The 18089-nt window shown below is 45.2% G+C and overlaps 1 long non-coding RNA gene across 1 annotated transcript; it reads left to right on the forward strand.

Annotated features, from left to right (window-relative positions):
• Positions 1 to 1718: 1718 nt before the first annotated feature.
• Positions 1719 to 2409, forward strand: LOC138467170 (uncharacterized). Its single transcript, XR_011268092.1, has 3 exons — positions 1719 to 1813; positions 1902 to 1996; positions 2323 to 2409. It is a non-coding gene; the product is annotated as an uncharacterized lncRNA (long non-coding RNA).
• Positions 2410 to 18089: the final 15680 nt, after the last annotated feature.

The raw sequence follows: 18089 nt of genomic DNA on the forward strand, positions 1-18089 counted from the left end.
TAAATGCCCACACAGCACTGCTGAGTGGGCCTTTACAGATTGTGGGTGGGCCTTGTCCACTCAGGCCCTACCCTGTGTATGCCTCTGATCCCATCTAAGTGTCTGAATGATGCTTTGGTTGGAGATATTGGTGTCAGTGCGAGTCTGAAGGGTGTCCCAGTCAATCAACTACAAATTGTGGGCTTTGAATTTGTGCCATGACAGTACGTAAACCATATATAGCATGACATAGCCTATGAATAATTTATATGGTAAACCAAGGCTTAGGAAATAGTTTCACTCCACTTGTGGAGCAGAGGTCAGCTCTGCCCAAGCAACTCTGGTGACTGAAGGCACCAGGGGAGGTAATTCATTGTTTTCTACTGCAGTCATTCCACTATGCTAGATTTGCTGGTGCCGAGGTGGTCAAGCGATATGCGACTGGGCCGACGCCACAATAGTGACATGCACATCTAGTTGACGGCCTAGGAGGCCATCAGCAGAAGACTACAACGGTAAATAAGAAGAAAAAAATGTCACTCCCCGGCTTACTGCTCCGGTACCCCGGGGTGCTAATGGCCTTAATCCCCCCGTTCCATTAACTTGGGTTACCGGGCCGTTACCCCCTATTCCACAGGGGATTAATGCACAAGAAAATCCTGACCACTTCAGTTTGATTGATTGCGCATATTCACCAATCATATTAAAAAGAGCAGAGTTTCTCCCTGATTCTTTGTCTCGTCCGGCAGCCGAGCGGGTGAATCCATAAAGTTAGACAACCTAACAAAGGAGAAAACCCTCAGGCTATTTTTTTTTAGACTGGTTTTAGGATTTGTGAGGTCCCCTGCAGCAAAAGACGAGAGGAAGCCCCCTAATTTGCATACATATTGACATCGTTGGAAGTGATTTTAGTCCTCGATCCTTAAAGGAACCAAAGGAAGTGACAAATTACATTAGTAAAAGGGACTGTGAAAACACAGTATAGAATTATTTCTAAAAATATGGTTTTATTTGTGGGTATAGATACACCTAAAACAATGGTGCCACTTAAGAGGGATATATTGTTTATTTCACCTATCAATCAGAAGAGGGCCCTGGTGTTCATGTGATTTTGTTGTGATTAAGCCAAGACACAAAATAACTTTGTGGTGTGCATAATATGAACTGTCACTAGTATTTAACTAATAAAGCCCAATTGTTGGTGGCATTACCAGATTAGTTAATAGCCAGAATGGAGGGGTTTATTGCTATTAGCATCCCAACATGCTTACTGGGGGGCTAATCCCTTTTTTTAAAGTTGAGAAATTACACTGTTGCCATTTCTCAACTTTAATAAAACTACCAACCAAGATGGCTGCTATGGTCAAGGGAGAAGGGAGCTACACATAGTCCCTTTTCCCTTTCCATGGTGGCCATTGCCACATCGAGGAAGTGCCGGAACAGTGTTCCAGGCGCTGGTGAGGGAGAAGGCAGGTTCATGTAAATGGGCCTGGGATTAGGGTGGGGGAGTTGGTAAGGGTGGAATTTGGGTGAGAGGTGGGAGAGAGGGCATGTACTCACTCGTACCTGTTGCCCGACAGGAACAATAGTCACCTACCACTGCTCAGGGTTACTAGAATGTGGGATGAGCTCCACCATGACTCCCTCACTCTGACCGTCTCAATGTAAGCATTGAAGAGCCGGGCGCCGGCAGATCTTTAACTATTTTCTTCTTCTATCGAGCTTACACTATTATTCATTTTCTATCTTGCAGTTTGAATGCTGGAAGGAGTTTTTTCTGAAATTCTATCTTTGTTTCTGTGTTGACCACAGTGCATCACTGACTGACTCAGTTGTAAGTGTATATCTTTATTAATTTTTTATAAATGGACTTTATTCCACAGTGCACTCTACTTACGGCTGATACTTTCTTTCATCTATAGCTCTACTCTTTACCAGTATTTGGACTGATTACCTTAGTTATGTGCGGATGCACCATCTCAGAATACTTTTTACCAACGTACTTTCACCACTGGTGGTAAGTGACGTTCTTACCTGATTAACTTTGTTTTGAGTATCTGATGACAGGACTACCCTAAATCTGACTTGATTGACTCCCCCTAGATCTCTGATTTTGTAAAGGGTCGATAATCACTAAAAGTATTGATGTTTATTGCATTAAGTGGAACAAACTCTTGTTTATGGTTTATAATTGTCTAAAACAATGGTTTAAATTGCTAAATGGACTTGTTGATTTCAAAAGTTATACCAGATAGTCAACTGATTGGTAATTTTGCTTTCTTGATTAGGGAAGTACAACTAACAAACAATATGTTAAATTGTCCCTTTTTCTACTCTTTTTAGAAATGTTGAAGGAACTGTGATGTTGCCCCGGAAGAAGAGTGCAAACTCGAAACGCGTTGGGCTTAAACATTGTATAATAATAAATTACGATGTTATGCACTACAAAATGGTTATATTGAATCTTTTTGTTCACTAAATACTTGTACTAAACAACTTAAAAGAACCTCAGATTACTTTATTAAATTATTGATCTGTTTTACAGATAATAGACAGTGTGCAGGGGACGGGAGTTCCTAAATTACCTTTTTAGGAACAACCACCGTTTTTTCTGTGTTACCCAACCTAGATGCCAAGGTTGAGCTTTTCTCCCCCGCACCTTAAATTCTTTTCAATTTTTTCCAAACCGTGTTAGGTGTTATATATCTAATTAATCCCAATTTCTACACATAATAGGTGTGCTTTGGTGTTCCTTTCTCCTCTTATAGAATGTGGGATTTATCATGAGGTAAAGCCTGCATTCTGAGATCTCTGATTGGTCAGGAGGACCGGGGTGCTAATACTGATTAATGCCCACTCTGCCATCATACACTCTGCATAAATTTCAGACTTTATCACTGCCAAAAAACTCAATTCTATCTTTATTACTGAAACCTGGCTCACACCAATTCTCAAACTGTGTCTTTGTCCCCATCCCAGATACAATATCGGAGATGCTGACTGCTCAGAGAAAACAGGGGGAGGGGTGACTGGGCTTGAATGGTACACAATACATCACCATTCGCTTCAATGGAAATTGTCACTTGCCAATACACTCTATCACATAAGGACTCAGCTTCTTTCCACCTCATCTTTAAACCATCTGACAGGTGTGGCACCTTCCAAGTTGAGATTATTGGCTTTCTACAGCTTCAGTCCATCATGCAACCAACATCTTCCTGAAAGACTTCAACTCTCCAAGGATCCATGCAACAACAACTCCTGTGATCCGTGTCTGTCCCTGGCACAATTGTTAGACATAGCCCAAGGTGTTCTAGACATAAGATAATTTAGGGGTAATGCCCTACACCTCATCTTACCATCTTCCCCCTCCTAAATTGCACATTCCCCATTGTGCTTGACTGGGCAGACTATGCAGTCATCTCATTCTCCTTATCATGGGTCAAGATGAAGGCCCTATCGTGGCACATCAATCCTTGCTGTTAGAAATCTTTAGCTAAACCTCAAAGGATTTGGCAGATACTTTTGCTTTGGAAAAGCTGGGCCACACCAGAACCAAACCATCCATACCCCTGACGTAGTACGAGCTCTCTATCAACAAATCATACATTAGAACTATTGGGAAACGCTGTCCAGAGGACCATCTATCCGTCAAGGCCTTACCTTGCACTCTGGGAACAATCACATCAGAAGCCAAGGCTACTTATTACACGACAACCTCTAAAAGAAGCAGCAGCCAAACACTGCCCCAACCCACATCAGACCAAGAGGTAACAGTATCCAAGGAGAAGTGTGAAGCTACCAACAAGATCGCCACACTCAGGCTCCACAACAAGTGCTACAAATCCATTGACCCCCCCCCCCATTCTCCCCCTCTTCTCCCCTTTCATCCGAGGACCTCTGGATCCTTAAAACCAACCTTTTACACTGATAACATCCTTCTAGCTACCATCTTCAAAAACTCACTGGGCCAGCCCTTACTGATCTTCTTAGGATAGTGACTGCCTCCCTAAAAAGGTAGATTGCCAAGATGTCCTGAATACTAGGTTGCCCTCTCTGGGAAAACCCACCCTAAACCGAGAAGACCAAACTATCGACCCATCATGATCCTCCTGTTTATCAGCAAAGTCATTAAGAAGGTTATTGCTAATCAACTCCTTATAAAAAGCAAGCAACTCTGCTCAGAGATTACCAATCCTGGTTCTACCCTGAATGCACCACTGAACCAACCAACACTGAGGTGGCTGAAAGACACCCATTAGATTATCGGTAAATGGAACTTGTGCCTTCTAGTCCTCCTGGAACTCTCTGCTGCCTTCAACATGGACCATCACAAACTACTCTCCCTCCTAGCACACAGCATGGTCTTCTCTGACACCGTCCTGAAATGGTTCATATCCTACCTATCTGGCAGACACCAGTAAGTCCAGATGGGCTCCCTCAGGTCTGAAACCCCTCCATCATCTGTCATCTCCCCCATGGTCCCATCCTCTTCCCAGTTATCTTGACCCTCTTCATGGAACCGCTGAGCTCCCTACTGGATAACCCAACATTGCAATACACCATTATGCAGATGATACACTGTTCTAGCTGAAGATGAAAGGCCCATACGATATTGTTCACCTTCCCTCGTACCTTGCTACCACTGAAACATGGGCAACACGTGTCCGCTTAAAGCTTAACACCACCAAGACTGAATGCATACTCCTTGGCCACTCCTCCAAACAGGAACCCACACAAAGGTGGCTGGACGACATGCGCTTGGATGGGTTCAAACCTTACCTCACCCACTCAGCAAAATACCTAGGCTTCATTGTGGATTACAATCTATCCTTCCAACAAGACCACAGTCCTCCAGACCCTCCGATCCAAAAAGAGACAGGCAGAAGCCCTCTGGAAAAAAGACCCTTTGGAACGCCCCAAAACAGCCTTTAACAAAATTGCAAAAGAATATAAACAACCCATTACCTCAGCCAAAGCTCACATCTACAACTCCAGAATCGAAAAGGACAATCCAAACTCTCAGGAATTATTCAGAATCCTTAGAGAACTCGAGACCAATCACAGCCCCCAACTCCATTAACAAAGATGTGACATGGTGCACTAACATCCAGAATGCCATGCGAGACAACATCCTCACTCTACAGAATAAAATTGAGTTGAAAATGCTCAAATCCAACCCTAGCACCCTACCTCTCCCTTCCATTGCACTCGCCATGTCTGGCTTCCACTTTATTGAAATCTCTGAAGTAGATACAGCCAACATCATAGAAAACATTAAACCATCAAACTGCAAGAGAGACATCTGCCCAGCTTCTATAATGGTCCCTTTCATTACTAAACTCATCAGAGCCTAATTCACCACAAGTTCTGTCCCACTCAGCCTCACGGAATCCTGGGTCTGCCCCCTACTTAATAAGCCTTCCCTGGACCCCACGGCACCCAACAACTACCGCCCTATCACAACAGTACCCTTCCTCCTTAAGATCCTTGACAGAGCTACATACAATCAGATCCAGGCCTATCTTGAATCTAATCACATTCTCGTCATGCGACAATCGGGCTTCCGACCAGGCCACAGCACTGAGTCAGCCCTACTTAATTTAAAAATCCAACTTGACACCTTCAGAGATGAGGGCAAACCAGCCATTGTACTCCTACTGGATCTGTTGGCCGTCTTTAATTTAGTAGACCACAAGACCTTATGTCACCATCTCTCCACATCTGCCAACTTTTCCCCTGAAGCCACCTCCTGGATAGCCTCCTTCGTAGAAGGGAGAACCATGAAAATCTTTTCAGACACTCCTAATGCTCCTTCCGTCCCCATTCCTTGTGGCATCCCCCAAGGTTCCTGTTTATCCCCCTCACTCTACAACATATTCACCAAATCCCTCTTTGACCTCCTGGATGACATCGGCATATCTTATACCCACTATGCCGATGACACCCAAATACTCTTTCCCCTCACAGGCTCATATGATGTAGATACCCTCATGCTCAACAAGATCTATTCTACAATCCAAACCTGGATGGCGGCCAATGACCTATGTCTAAACGACGACAAGACTGAGATCCTCCTGCAAGGCTCTCCCTCCATGCTGAAGAAACTCTGCCCCCTTTATACCTCGTTTAAGATTGACGAGCTCCAAATTCCTGTTTCATCCACGGTAAAGACCCTGGGTGTCCACCTGGATGCCGCCCTTTCCCTCACCAAACAAGTAAGTGCAGTAGCCTGTTCTGCATCTTACACGGCGAAACTTATCAATGCTGCAAGACAATTTTTGACACCAGAGAGCTGCCTTATTATTGCGAGAGCCACTCGGGAGCTAAATTGGATTACTGCAATATTCTCTTTGCCGGGACCTCCAAACAAAACATTAACAAGCTACAAATAATCCAGATTAACGCCCTCCGATCTGTGCTCAGCATCCCCAAAACAGATCACATCTCTGTTGCCAGAAGACAGGCGCATTGGGTCCCCATACGAGAAAGGGTTATTTTCAAAACCCTGTCCATCACACAAAAATGCCTGAGCAACACCTCCCCTTAATAGCTTTCCCAGAAAATTAAAAGGGCAAACTCAATCAGACCAGTCAGGTCTCGCTATGCCGACCGACTCACTTTACCATAAGTGAAAAAAGCCAAAGGAGGAGGGGTTAGCTTCCTTACTGTTGTTGCCAACCATTGGAATGCCCTCCCCGCAGAACTAACAATTCCTACTGGTCCTTCCGTAAGGCCTTGAAAGCCTGGCTGTTTGCTTAAATGGACTTCCTATCACACAGGCCATAATAGCCAGGTCATATGCTACTAATGTGCACAGTTGCTGCTGTATGTACATGTCACTGTATGCCGTGCCGCTTTAAGTTATTATGCTTCATGTAAATGGTCTCGTAACCGCTCCCTGGTGCCTCAGGGTTTAGGCGCTTTACAAATGTAAATATAAATAAACAACATCTTGCAAAAAAGGCACAATCGGCTTTGTACCAGATCTCTCTGTTCCGCAAGATCAGCCCTTCCTCAAACCCCAGGACTTCTGAACAGTGGTGTAGGCCCTAGTGATCTTGCATATCCACTGGGGTAATGCCCTACCGGCTGCGACCTGACCCCCTCGAAGCGACCAACAATGTTGCAGCTCGCCCCATTACCGGCTTTAGGAATTCTGACCACATCACCCCCACCTTGCCGGAATTACAATGGCTCTACATCCCAACTAGGACCTGGTTCAAAACCGCTTGCCTCACCTACAAGACAACAGCCACCGGTATGTTGTCCTACCTGATGGGCAAACTAAAATCATCAAGTGACACACAGTTATCTCGCAGTAAGACCAGACTGGAAGATGGAATAGCACGCAAGGAGAAAACGAGGAAGCAGTCCGTTTCCTGCTACGTGCCGGTCCTCTGAAACTCCATGCCGGTGGCAAACAGGGCTGTTATGTTATCCAAAAGAATATTGTGCACCACCACAACCATTGTGGCCTTACGCTTCCACATCCCCTTCTGTTTAGGAAAGAACTGAAACACTTGGCTCTTCCAACAACACCTTGGTAGAACCTAGATTTCGTCTAGCTTGAGTACACCATCCTCTGCATACTGTACTGTGAGAATGATTGCCAATGTTTACTTGATGACTGGGTCAATTCTCTCTACCAGTGTTTTGCCCTATGACCTGCACAGCGCTCTGTTACTCCCAAGCGAGGTTTGAGCTATAAGAATGAAGGAGAAGAAGTAGGAGAAGAAGAATTAAAATAGGGCCACCTACCATGTAGCTTGTTACTATGTATGTACTTAAAAATCAATTCCACAAAAAAGGAAATCCCTTTTTTGGTGTGTCAATATTAACTCCACAGTTTAAAAAAGCAGTTTTTATTTTTTCCTGCAATTTCATTGAAGAATGCACAGATGTGTTAGGTAACTGGAACTGTTTGCAGACTTTCAGACAACCCCCTAATCATTTGCATGCATGAAGTACAGATGTCATTAACAAATGTGTTCCACTGCGGTGATCAATTTGAGGTCCTTTTTTAATAAATTGCTGTGTTGGGTCAGCAGTGTCACAGACACTGTTAATCAGCTTTCATCCTCCATAGGCTGTGAGCTCTAGCTGTAAATGTCAGGGGGAGAGGGCTCGAGGCCAAATTGTGTGGCGGGCCAGTGGCGCTGAGTATGCGGGTGCTCCGGGCTTGGGCCCCCCTCCCCTGGGAAAGGTCATCTGCATGAAAGCCCCTATACTTACAATGAGATGTTTTATAGTTTTAATGCCACCAGTCCCCCCCACACCCCCTAGGAAAACCAAAAGTCTACATACACCCCGGTTGTGGGCATTTGTGTGTTCTACACCTGTGGGGATAGCTACAGGGTTCAGCACTTGTTTCCGGCATGAGGGAAGCCTGCACCATGCGTCTCCATGGTACAGACACACTCAACCTTTGATCAGTCCAAGGTTGATTCAATTGGGTAATAATAGTAACTATTACAGAACTTAGAAGCATGAGGATTCCAGCATAAAGCACACTATAAAAAAAACTGATATTAAAGTTGGGCATAGTGTTCTAAATGCGAAATGCTCAACTCAGCCATACTTACCTTCAGGTCGCCCTCAAGTCAGCCTCTTTCTGGGAGGGTGGGGTTCTCCAGAATTTGACACATGTTCCCCCTCCCAACATACTCCTTTTTTTTCTATACCCTGCAATGGACACACCCGCCCAGGAAAACCTTGACCAGCAGTAAAGCGGGTATTAGTAAACAAAAAGAAGTGCTTACTTAACATTGCACTTATCAAGCACTTTGAATGTTTAAATAACAGTTCCCAAGCAGAGATAAGCATTTCTCCTCTCCAATCAGTTCATTTATTCTAATTGCTTAAACATGTTCACTCTGTTTAGCTCATTTACATTTTTCACAGGCTGGGCAGGGCTTAATAAATTATTTATACCCCCATCTAGGAAGCAGTTTGCTTTCTTAAGCAATGTTTTAGACATGGCTTTCCTTTGGACTAGGGGGTTGACTTCACCCACCAAACGCACTTGATTTCACCCGCCTTGGCGAGTCAATAGATTGAGAGGTATGGATTAAATAAAACCTCCATATAAAAGTGGTAAATACACAACATTTACTTATCAGTGGGTGATTGTACTTTTTAGTTTCTGCCATTTTATGTCACAGTATACAGTACACTGATCCAGCGGTAACTCAAAATGGCGGTCGTGTGTGTGCCCTTGTGTTGCACTAGTCATACTGCACTGGCTGTTTACTTCACAGAACACAGAACAAATAGAAAGTCGACCATGCAATGTATCCATCCACACTCCCCTTCCTGGCTGCGAGCTCAGATCACAAAGCTCGGCCTCTGCCTCCTTCACACGGCCCGGTGTCTCTGAAGAGCTTCTGCCCCTGGAAGTGTTGAAACGCTGTTCAGATTAAATGAGGCGGAACCGTAAACTCTCAATGAATCGACCACGGCACCCGAAGTGCCAGAGTGACCGCGTGGCGAGGGGAGGCCCTGTCCCAGAGGCGCACTCGGAAGGGTGGGGCGGGACAGCCTTTGTGTGGGTTTGAATAGTTAAGGCTACGGCCGTGCTGCCAATGAAAGGAAAACGCGGCCTACAAAACAACCAGCAAGACACCTTGGGAAGATGAGGGGCGAGCCCGCGCATTCCTCGCGCCTGCCTGACGGAGGGGTGGGGGGGACTTGGTAAGGACTCTGGAGTCGCTGGTGTCATGCTTTTCAGTGACTGTGGGTGAGGATGTGGGTGGATTGTCTCGAGGCCTCGGGACATGATGAAAGGTCCGCAGGCCGCCATTTTTCCACTCTCTGAGGTTAATTACTCTTAGCGAGAAGGCGTGAGGAGAGGGGCCATGTGGACGTCACGTGATATATAGGCTTGCTACACACAGCTTCTGCTAGATTAGGGGTCTGCAACCAGCAGCTGAGATGTTTTTGACTAAAACTCCAATGATCCCTACCTATGAATGCCTGATGGGCGAAATAGTCCAAAATGTATAGAGAGCCAAAGATTTCAGACACAGGGGCATGGTTTAGTCAATATTATTGGGAAGCTGTGGTTCTGGGTTTTTCCCAACAAGCTATTCGCTCTAGCCAACTTTAAAGGAGAACTTAGTGAGTTAGTAACTAGCAGTTTCTTATGTACTTCTAATAGAAACATAAGCTATGTATTACTGTGAATGCTATGTCTTCAAATATTTTGAATACCTTATATTTGCTGGATGGATCTGTCTTAATCACATCCTTTTATGTTACATGCACAAAATTCTCATTGGACCTCCCAAGTCGAGGGACCACACGTGTCGACGGCACCCGCCCTCCTTTTTGAGAGGGCTGCCACCAGCCCCCCCCTGTGTTTTTAAGGACCTAAAATGAATAAAAAATGATATATATATATATTTCCTTCACACGCCTTCCTTCTTCTTCCCACAGCCAGGACTGAACCCCTGAACGCGTGGCTGGAAGGCGTCAGACTTCACTGCAAGAACAGATGAAATCTGTATAAAGAGACAATGAAATTCCTCTTATGTTTACTTCCTGTGGCATCACTTTCCAATGCGTGGGGTGGGCAGTATGAAGAGGGCAAAGGTGGTCACTCTTTAGCAAGTTTAATTCGATCTTTGAAGAGATCCACAGTTGGGCTGGCTTCCATTGATTGATGGCCAGTGGTTTCCAGTGGAGCGGGGTGAGTAGTGAGGAAAAGCATAAGCAAGAGGAGGCACAGGGAGGGTATGGGACAGTGGGAACAGGATGGTGAGCCAACTGGGATACAATTAGAGAGGTCCTGGAGAGCAAGACCATTGATAGCTTTGTAGACTAGGAGAAGGAAATTGAAAAGACAGCGGTTGTGCATGGAGAGCCAACCAGTACTTTGTCGGTAAGTGGGGGAGGATCTGGGTAGGTGGCAGGTATCCAGTTTTCTGAGCATAAGCAAGCAGATTGGAGTTTTTGTAGAGTGATTAGTAAGAAAAAGACACATTTACCAAATGTTGAGGCGGTTAAGTGAGCAGCAAAGGCAGCGGTAGTGATGAATTGTTGAAGTCGTAGGTCGCCATCAAAGAGGATCCCAAGATTACGAGCCTTGGGTGAGGAAGCAAGGTCAGGAAGTACATAGTTGTCCTGACCACGGGCCCGGGCACAGGTGGTGAAACCCCTTCTTGAGCCACGCACACGCAGGTTCCCAACACACACAGGATTGGGGAGGCTGGACTGCCCTGATGCGCGACTAGCACCTTCACATGTGCCATCCATTGGTTTGGGAAGCAACAGAGACACTCCCACATGGCCGGCCTTGCATCATAATCAGCCAGACTCCCAAGATGCCCCGGAAAGACCCACAGGAAAGAAGCTGAGGCATCACACGAGCCTGCAGGAGGCTTCTGCTATATAAGCCACGCCCACAGCTTACCCTGTGCTTTGAGTTTCTACTGACAACACAGCAGTGCGCTTACCGAGAGCTTTGTGGGAATCTTCTGCTCATGCGGCACCTTCAGAAACAAGAAGATCCAGTTACAGCTTGCATCCCAGTCAGGACATTAAAGCAGCAAGACGCCAGCAAATAAGGAAGCACTTACATGTCCCTCATTTCCACCCCGGACACATGGCTCTGCGTTTTTAGTGCTCTCCACGTCTGAATACCTGACGTATCCTGAGGAGAAAGATAAAAGACATTAGCACACCAGAAAACCAGCACACAGCACTATAGACATAACGCAAGCGCACAAACCAAGAGAAGTTAACTCTTAAGACAGCAACCAGACAAGAAAACGCTGTTCCAAGCAGCAGTAAAAGGATAGCATAACACAAGCAAGCAGATGAAAGGAAGACAGCAAAATCTAACAAGGAAGCTAGAAAAGCAAAGAGAAAGACTGAAAGATATCAGGAGAAAGAACTAATTCCAGCATCTGGCAAATCAGAGCTGGCCCGGACAATTGCAGCACCAGTGAAGTAACTGTTGGCAGGTGCACCAAAAACATCTACTTCTCCACCTCAGGTGAGTCCAGCCTTCCTGGGGAGAGGGTGCATCAGAGTCCCTGTGGGGAAGGGGGATGGGAAGGCCAGAGAACGTTGTGACCCTGTGATTTGGTTTGTAGGCAGACAACTACGGCAGGGCTCCACTCAACCGCCCGAGGGTATCCAATAACATCCCCATTCCTTTCTCCTCAAGCCTGTCAAAGTACAAAACTACACAAGCTTGCAGTCATGAGGGGTGTGGTTACACAACGGGGAGAACCAGGCGCTTCCGCAGAGTCCAGGTAAGTGTTACAATAGGAGAGGGTAAGGTAGGGATGGCCTTGGAAGTTGGGTGATGGATGACTTCTGTTTTTGAGGAGTTCAGCGTGAGGCACCGGAGAGCCATCTAGTGACGAATTGCAGAGAGGCTGTTTGTAATATTTACCCGAGATGGCTGGGGAAAAGGAGGGAAAGGAGAACACTATTTGAGTGTCATCAGCAAAAAGATGATGGTCAAAGACAACGGATAAGATAAGGCTTCCTAGGGCAGAGGTATAAAGGGTCAAGGGCAGAGGTCCAAGGACTGATCCTTGTGGAATGCCGACAGGAAGAGAGTTGGGGTCAGAGGTTTGCGAGTTCCAAGGGATTTAAAAGGATTGATCTTCCAATTAGGAGGCGATCCAGACAAGAGCAGATGGGTGCTTTGAAACGCAATTTACTTGATGTATAAGCACCTGACAAATGCAAAATAAATAAAATGAATACATTTGTGTAACCAAAGGTCCTGGAGAATGAGGAGGAGAAATGAGTGGTTGATCGTGTTAAAAGGGACAGAAGTGTACAAAAGGATGAGTACAAAACAGAGTTTGGAGTGATGAGCATTAGAGAAAGTTGGAAACATGCATGAGTGCAGTCTCAGTGGAGTGTTTACTCCAAAAGCCAGATTGAAGTGGACCAACAAAGCCATATTCCTCAAAGTACTTAATGACTCTTTCGAAGACCACCCGCTCAAGGACTTTTGAATAATGAGAAAGGAGACAAACTAGGTGATAGTTTGCTGGGATGTTTGGGTCAGCTAAGGGTTTCTTTAGTAATGGTAAGGCAGTTGCATATTTGACGGAGGCAGGGAAGAGTCCAACGGTGAAAGAAAGGTTAATGAGTGAAGGCACGCCCCTGAATGCTCACACCAGAAGAAATTCACCTCGCTAGGGAAAAAAGGCAAAGAGATTCTTGCGATGATAACAAGTTTTAATCACACAAAAAATAGGCAGGCCAGCAAAGAACTCAGCTGCTCGAGAACGTTCTGCTTAAAAATGGTACAAGCAGAAGGTTATAAGGAAACATATCATCACAAATGACTTGACATGTACAGTAAAAACCTGCATGGCTGGTTGGTGAGACCCTATACATGGGCAGCGTGCTCCATAAGGGCTACCATTCTGCTATTGGTCCCAGCCCTGTCTGTCCGTCTTCCATCACGTGGGGTCAGCTGGGCTCATCTCTCCAGGGAAGTAAGGGCACTTTCTTCATTAGTTACTATTGTAAGACAATGCTAGACTATCATTATGGTGTGCACCTAGGAAGTTCTGGGACTGGCACAAGGGGAGGCTTAAGATCCTGCTGACCCACACATTCTTCTCTAATTCCAGATGCCACCATCCGCACCCGAGGTTTCCATCCTTGCGTTGCACTATTATTTATTCCTCCCTGTACCTCAGATTACAAAGTGTGTCATTCTGAAATAAGGTGGAATAGTCATGTTCTTTTAGATCTTTTTATGACCACTGGGTTTATGGTTGGTGGTCTGAGGTCACCTACTATTGCAGAATTCAGGGGTCTTGGACTGGGGCAGTTGTTTGCTTTGTAACTCATGGTGGGCTGGGTGGGGTTGGATGTCTGCTTTTGGCCTGGCTGTGATAAACGTGCATTGCAAGACACCTGGTACTGTCTCGCAGCCTTGCAGGGTGCATTCCTTCTTGGGATAACATGTATGTGCTACAGTTATGGAACAAAGGAAAGTTTTTATGGGAGCTAGCATTGTGGGTCTCTCTATCAGCAGCGCTTGGGCCTGTTCAAGTTTCTTTGTTGTATCTGTGTTAACTGCACAACCATGCAGGGCTGAATGTTTCTACCATTACTACAAAAATGGCGCCTCCTTAGGTGTGCGTACTAAATCTATGCATTCAGATTTAATATTGTGGAGGGTTTTTTAGCAGGCCCCTCTAGTACATTGCAAGTGTGGTTATGGTATTTACCTTAGTCTAAGCACCTGGTGGGCAGGGGGGCTGAGAGGTTCATTTCCCTCTCAACATTCTTCCCTTTCTTTGCTTCTACAGTAACAAATTCCTCTGCATACATGTGTTCAGTTTTCCTTCTTACTGCAGCCTCATATGATGGTGTTTCCTTTATTGGCATCCATGCCCTGCAATCATCCCGCAGGCTTTCTCCTGCTCACGCATATTCTTTATGAGTGCATGTCATGTAGACATATCCCCAATCCCCAACTAAATCTACCCAAACTTCTTTATAATTGTCAAGGCCAGGGGTTGGGACAATGATGATGTGGTATAAGCGATCTACTTCATCTCCATAGTAGACAGGGAGCATTTGGGGGATGGCATGGTCAGTTTATATTTCTGTCTCTTTTGTATTATGAGGTACTTTTGAAATGACAATCGAAACCATCATTATTGCGCTATTAGGCATTGCTTTAGCACAACATCGGAGTCCCATTTGGCACGTGCAGAAAAGAACCAGGATGAACACGATGACAGGTACCAGCATCTTCACAAGAGCTCCTAGCCATGATGGGGCCCACGCAAAGGTGATGTCAAACCAGTCTTCTCCTTGGATACCAGCTTCTTTTTTCATTCACCCTCCCAGACCGTGTACTGCCACTATTATGTGAGACAATGATCAATTTTCTGCATCTTTGGGAGGAACGAATGTGCAACATGAAACCCCAATTATTTGGCGCACACCTCCTTCCATTGCCGTCAGCATATCCAGTACTTAGCATCCTGCATCATCCTCAACCTTAGGGCATGCAGCTCGACCTTTATGACATTGAACCCATGTTTGGTGTCGCTTGCCAACTAGACCAATTCCCAGCATACTATCTCTAGCCATTTATCATTATCTACTGCCTGTACGCCAGGTAGTAGTGAGGCGAAAAAAGTTTCAGCAGAGCCGAGGAGTCTCTATTCTTCAGGTATTTCCCCAAGCAGTGCTGTTGAGTCTTTTGATAGTTTGATTCTCTCTTCTTTCTTTGTAGATTACCATATTGGCTCTTCCCGGGTAGGATGCTAAATTCTGGCTGCGGCATTGGTTTCTGTTCTCCGAACTGTGGGGGTTTTGTCAGGTATTGGCCCCCTTTTCAAGTGTTCTTCAGGGACTACTAACAGTGCTAAGTGCAGTGTGGCCAGCAAACAGTAGCCCCTCCATGATGGTGAGGGGTGCAAGTACGCTTGTAAGCCACAGACCCAGTAGTAGTCCATCACTGATGTCATGCCCCTTTTCAAGTCTGGAATCAACAATGTCCTGTTGCATTGTTCTTTGGAGCTGACAAAGACAGTTCCTTTGCTGTGGAAGCATAACCCATAGGTCTCCTCTCGCTACACTTTCACTGGCTTCTCCGTCGCTGCAATCCATGCCAGTTTTGTGATGTGCTCTGTCCATATTTGTGCACATGTGTTTCCCACAAATGCCACTACTTCCTCTTCGTATCCCAAGAGGCCTTTGGCTAGGCAACTTAGCGTTGTTTTCTGCCACTTGCTGTTTACATACTTCAACCTGTCAATCACTAAATTTAGTTGTTGTAAGCAGTTGAGGTTTTTCGGATTTTTGCATTGTAGGGCATCTGGATCCACAAGCCCTAGTCGCACGCTGTGGGCCCGGAAGGTGCCTTTTATTCTATATAGTGCAAGATGAACCAAGCATTTTGCTTCTATAATTGGAACTTCCTGTGGTATTAAAACCTTGGGTGCCCCGATACTTGCAGTATCAATGAGCATACATAACAGCTGCCATTGGTTGTTTGCCTTCCCAGTGCATTCATGTCCGTATACCAGCTAGCAGAGTGCTGGGATGTCTGAAATCTTCAATAGCATCCAGGCCTAAGCCATGTATGCATCATATTTGGGCCTATGTGCTTCTATCATGGTGTGATATTTATCTCCTTGTTAATGTACTAGTGCTAACATTATTGCTGTTACTAATATTTGTGGTAGACAAAAAATTTCTAATTGTGGGAAATCATATTTTTAACATTTTGCTAATTCGACCAGGTGTATTTGCTTGTGTGCTAACCCAATGTCGAGGAGTTCCCAAATAAAGCCTTCACTCCCATCGGCCACTTTGAAGTACCAGGATGGAAGCCCAAAGACCTGACTGATAAAGAAATAAGAGACTTTGTGAAGGCCAGCAGGCACGCGCCAGAAGGTACAAAGTTTCTCTATCCCAGGAAGCACAGAAACTATTAGGAAGATGGGTTTACTGTAGCCCAAATGGACAATGTCAACTGATGACATGGAATAAATATGAACATGTAAGAACAGCAGGAAGCCTGAAGGGAGTAATAAAGATATGGACTCCGAAGAGACACTTTTTCAAACCATCATGTATAGATCCAGAAGATGAAGAAGGAATGAACCCAGGCGATGGAGTGAAGATAAATATAGAAGAATCGAGTGAATTGAATCCAAGGAAGGAGGTGAAAGTGGTCGATGAATCGCCCAGAGAGGGGACTGTAGAGGAGGTCCCAAATAAAGCCTGCACTCCCTCTGCCCATTTTGAAGTACCAGGAACGTTCACACCAAAATATGTGACGTATGATGAGCAAATAAACCATCAGAGAGCCGCAGTAGGGCTCTGCCCAGTACCCATCAGAAGAACAACACCTATTGAAGTACCAATACCCAGACAACCATGGACAGAAAGGTATCCATTGAGAAAACCCTACCAACAAATGAGATGAAATGAAGATTGCCTAAGTACCGTCCCGGAAGAAACCAAAAAGGTCTTAATGGAAGACGAATGGTGACGTCACGAGAGCCCGGACAGACTCACAGATAGAAGAAATGACAACCAAAAAATGATACACAGAGACGAAACACCATGAATATATTGTGAACCCAAAGGAAGAGAACGATGTCGAAACACAAAGAAGCTTAAGCTGTAAGTAGGATGAAGATATTTAACCAGCTAATGCCTGTACATATGCTTGGAACCGCAAGAAAGCTAAGAAAACAGTGCAGCTTGCTATGCTAAGTAGAAGAATAGCGCGGCAAGCGCCATTATACATAATTTACCTCAAAATGAAGCACAGTATTATAAGTGCGATTCCACTTTGCACGAAAAGTAGAATCAACTCAGGTAACTAGAGGCCAAACAAGACAAGATTCATATTCTAGCAAAATGAGAAGAGACGGCTGAATCGAAACTCAGCAGATGCAACTCGTGCCAGGAGAGTCAAGGTCATACCAATAGAGGGAACGAACAGTAGCTACATCTAATTGAAATGTAAGAACAGAATATCCTGTCTTTGAAAGGTCAGGATAAGGAAGCTTAGGCAGGTGGCAAGCCAAATAAGAATGAAATGCACAAATTGAGAGAAACTAGGCAAATTCGTGGTGTCTGCATCACATGACCATCCGAGCGAGGAGAAGCACGAGTTCACACCTACGCTTGGCATCCGCCCAGGAAGAGATATCGGAACTTTCCCAGACAGTAGATGCAGTTTCAAGGCCAACCACCGTAACATAATTGACACATAGTTGTTGAAGTGATGATTGATTGTAACCTTAATTGGAGGAAGGCCAGGTAGATGAGGGGGCACCCTGCACCTGGCGGACCATTCTGCGTGCTGCTAAGTAAAGTGGAAATGTATGCATGGCGTTGGTGCCAACCTAATCACAGTGGACCAAATAATCTAGGGTCCTACAGTTAGTAGAACCAATGGGACGTTGTACTTTTAGTGACGTCTACAGTAGTCCTTTTTGAAGGAAGGGCTTAGACGGCAACCTGACAGTATTTACCCAATCCCCTCACTCCGTTACCATATACAGATATAGTACCTATATTAAAGTGACCTTTTCTTAGCCAATAGAATTGCATGCTAACTTTTAAGTGTAACACGTCCATTATGACGAGTT

Source organism: Ambystoma mexicanum, chromosome 4q, assembly GCF_040938575.1.
Source record: "Ambystoma mexicanum isolate Mex_15411 chromosome 4q, UKY_AmexF1_1, whole genome shotgun sequence".
In the NCBI taxonomy this organism is placed as follows: domain Eukaryota; kingdom Metazoa; phylum Chordata; class Amphibia; order Caudata; family Ambystomatidae; genus Ambystoma; species Ambystoma mexicanum.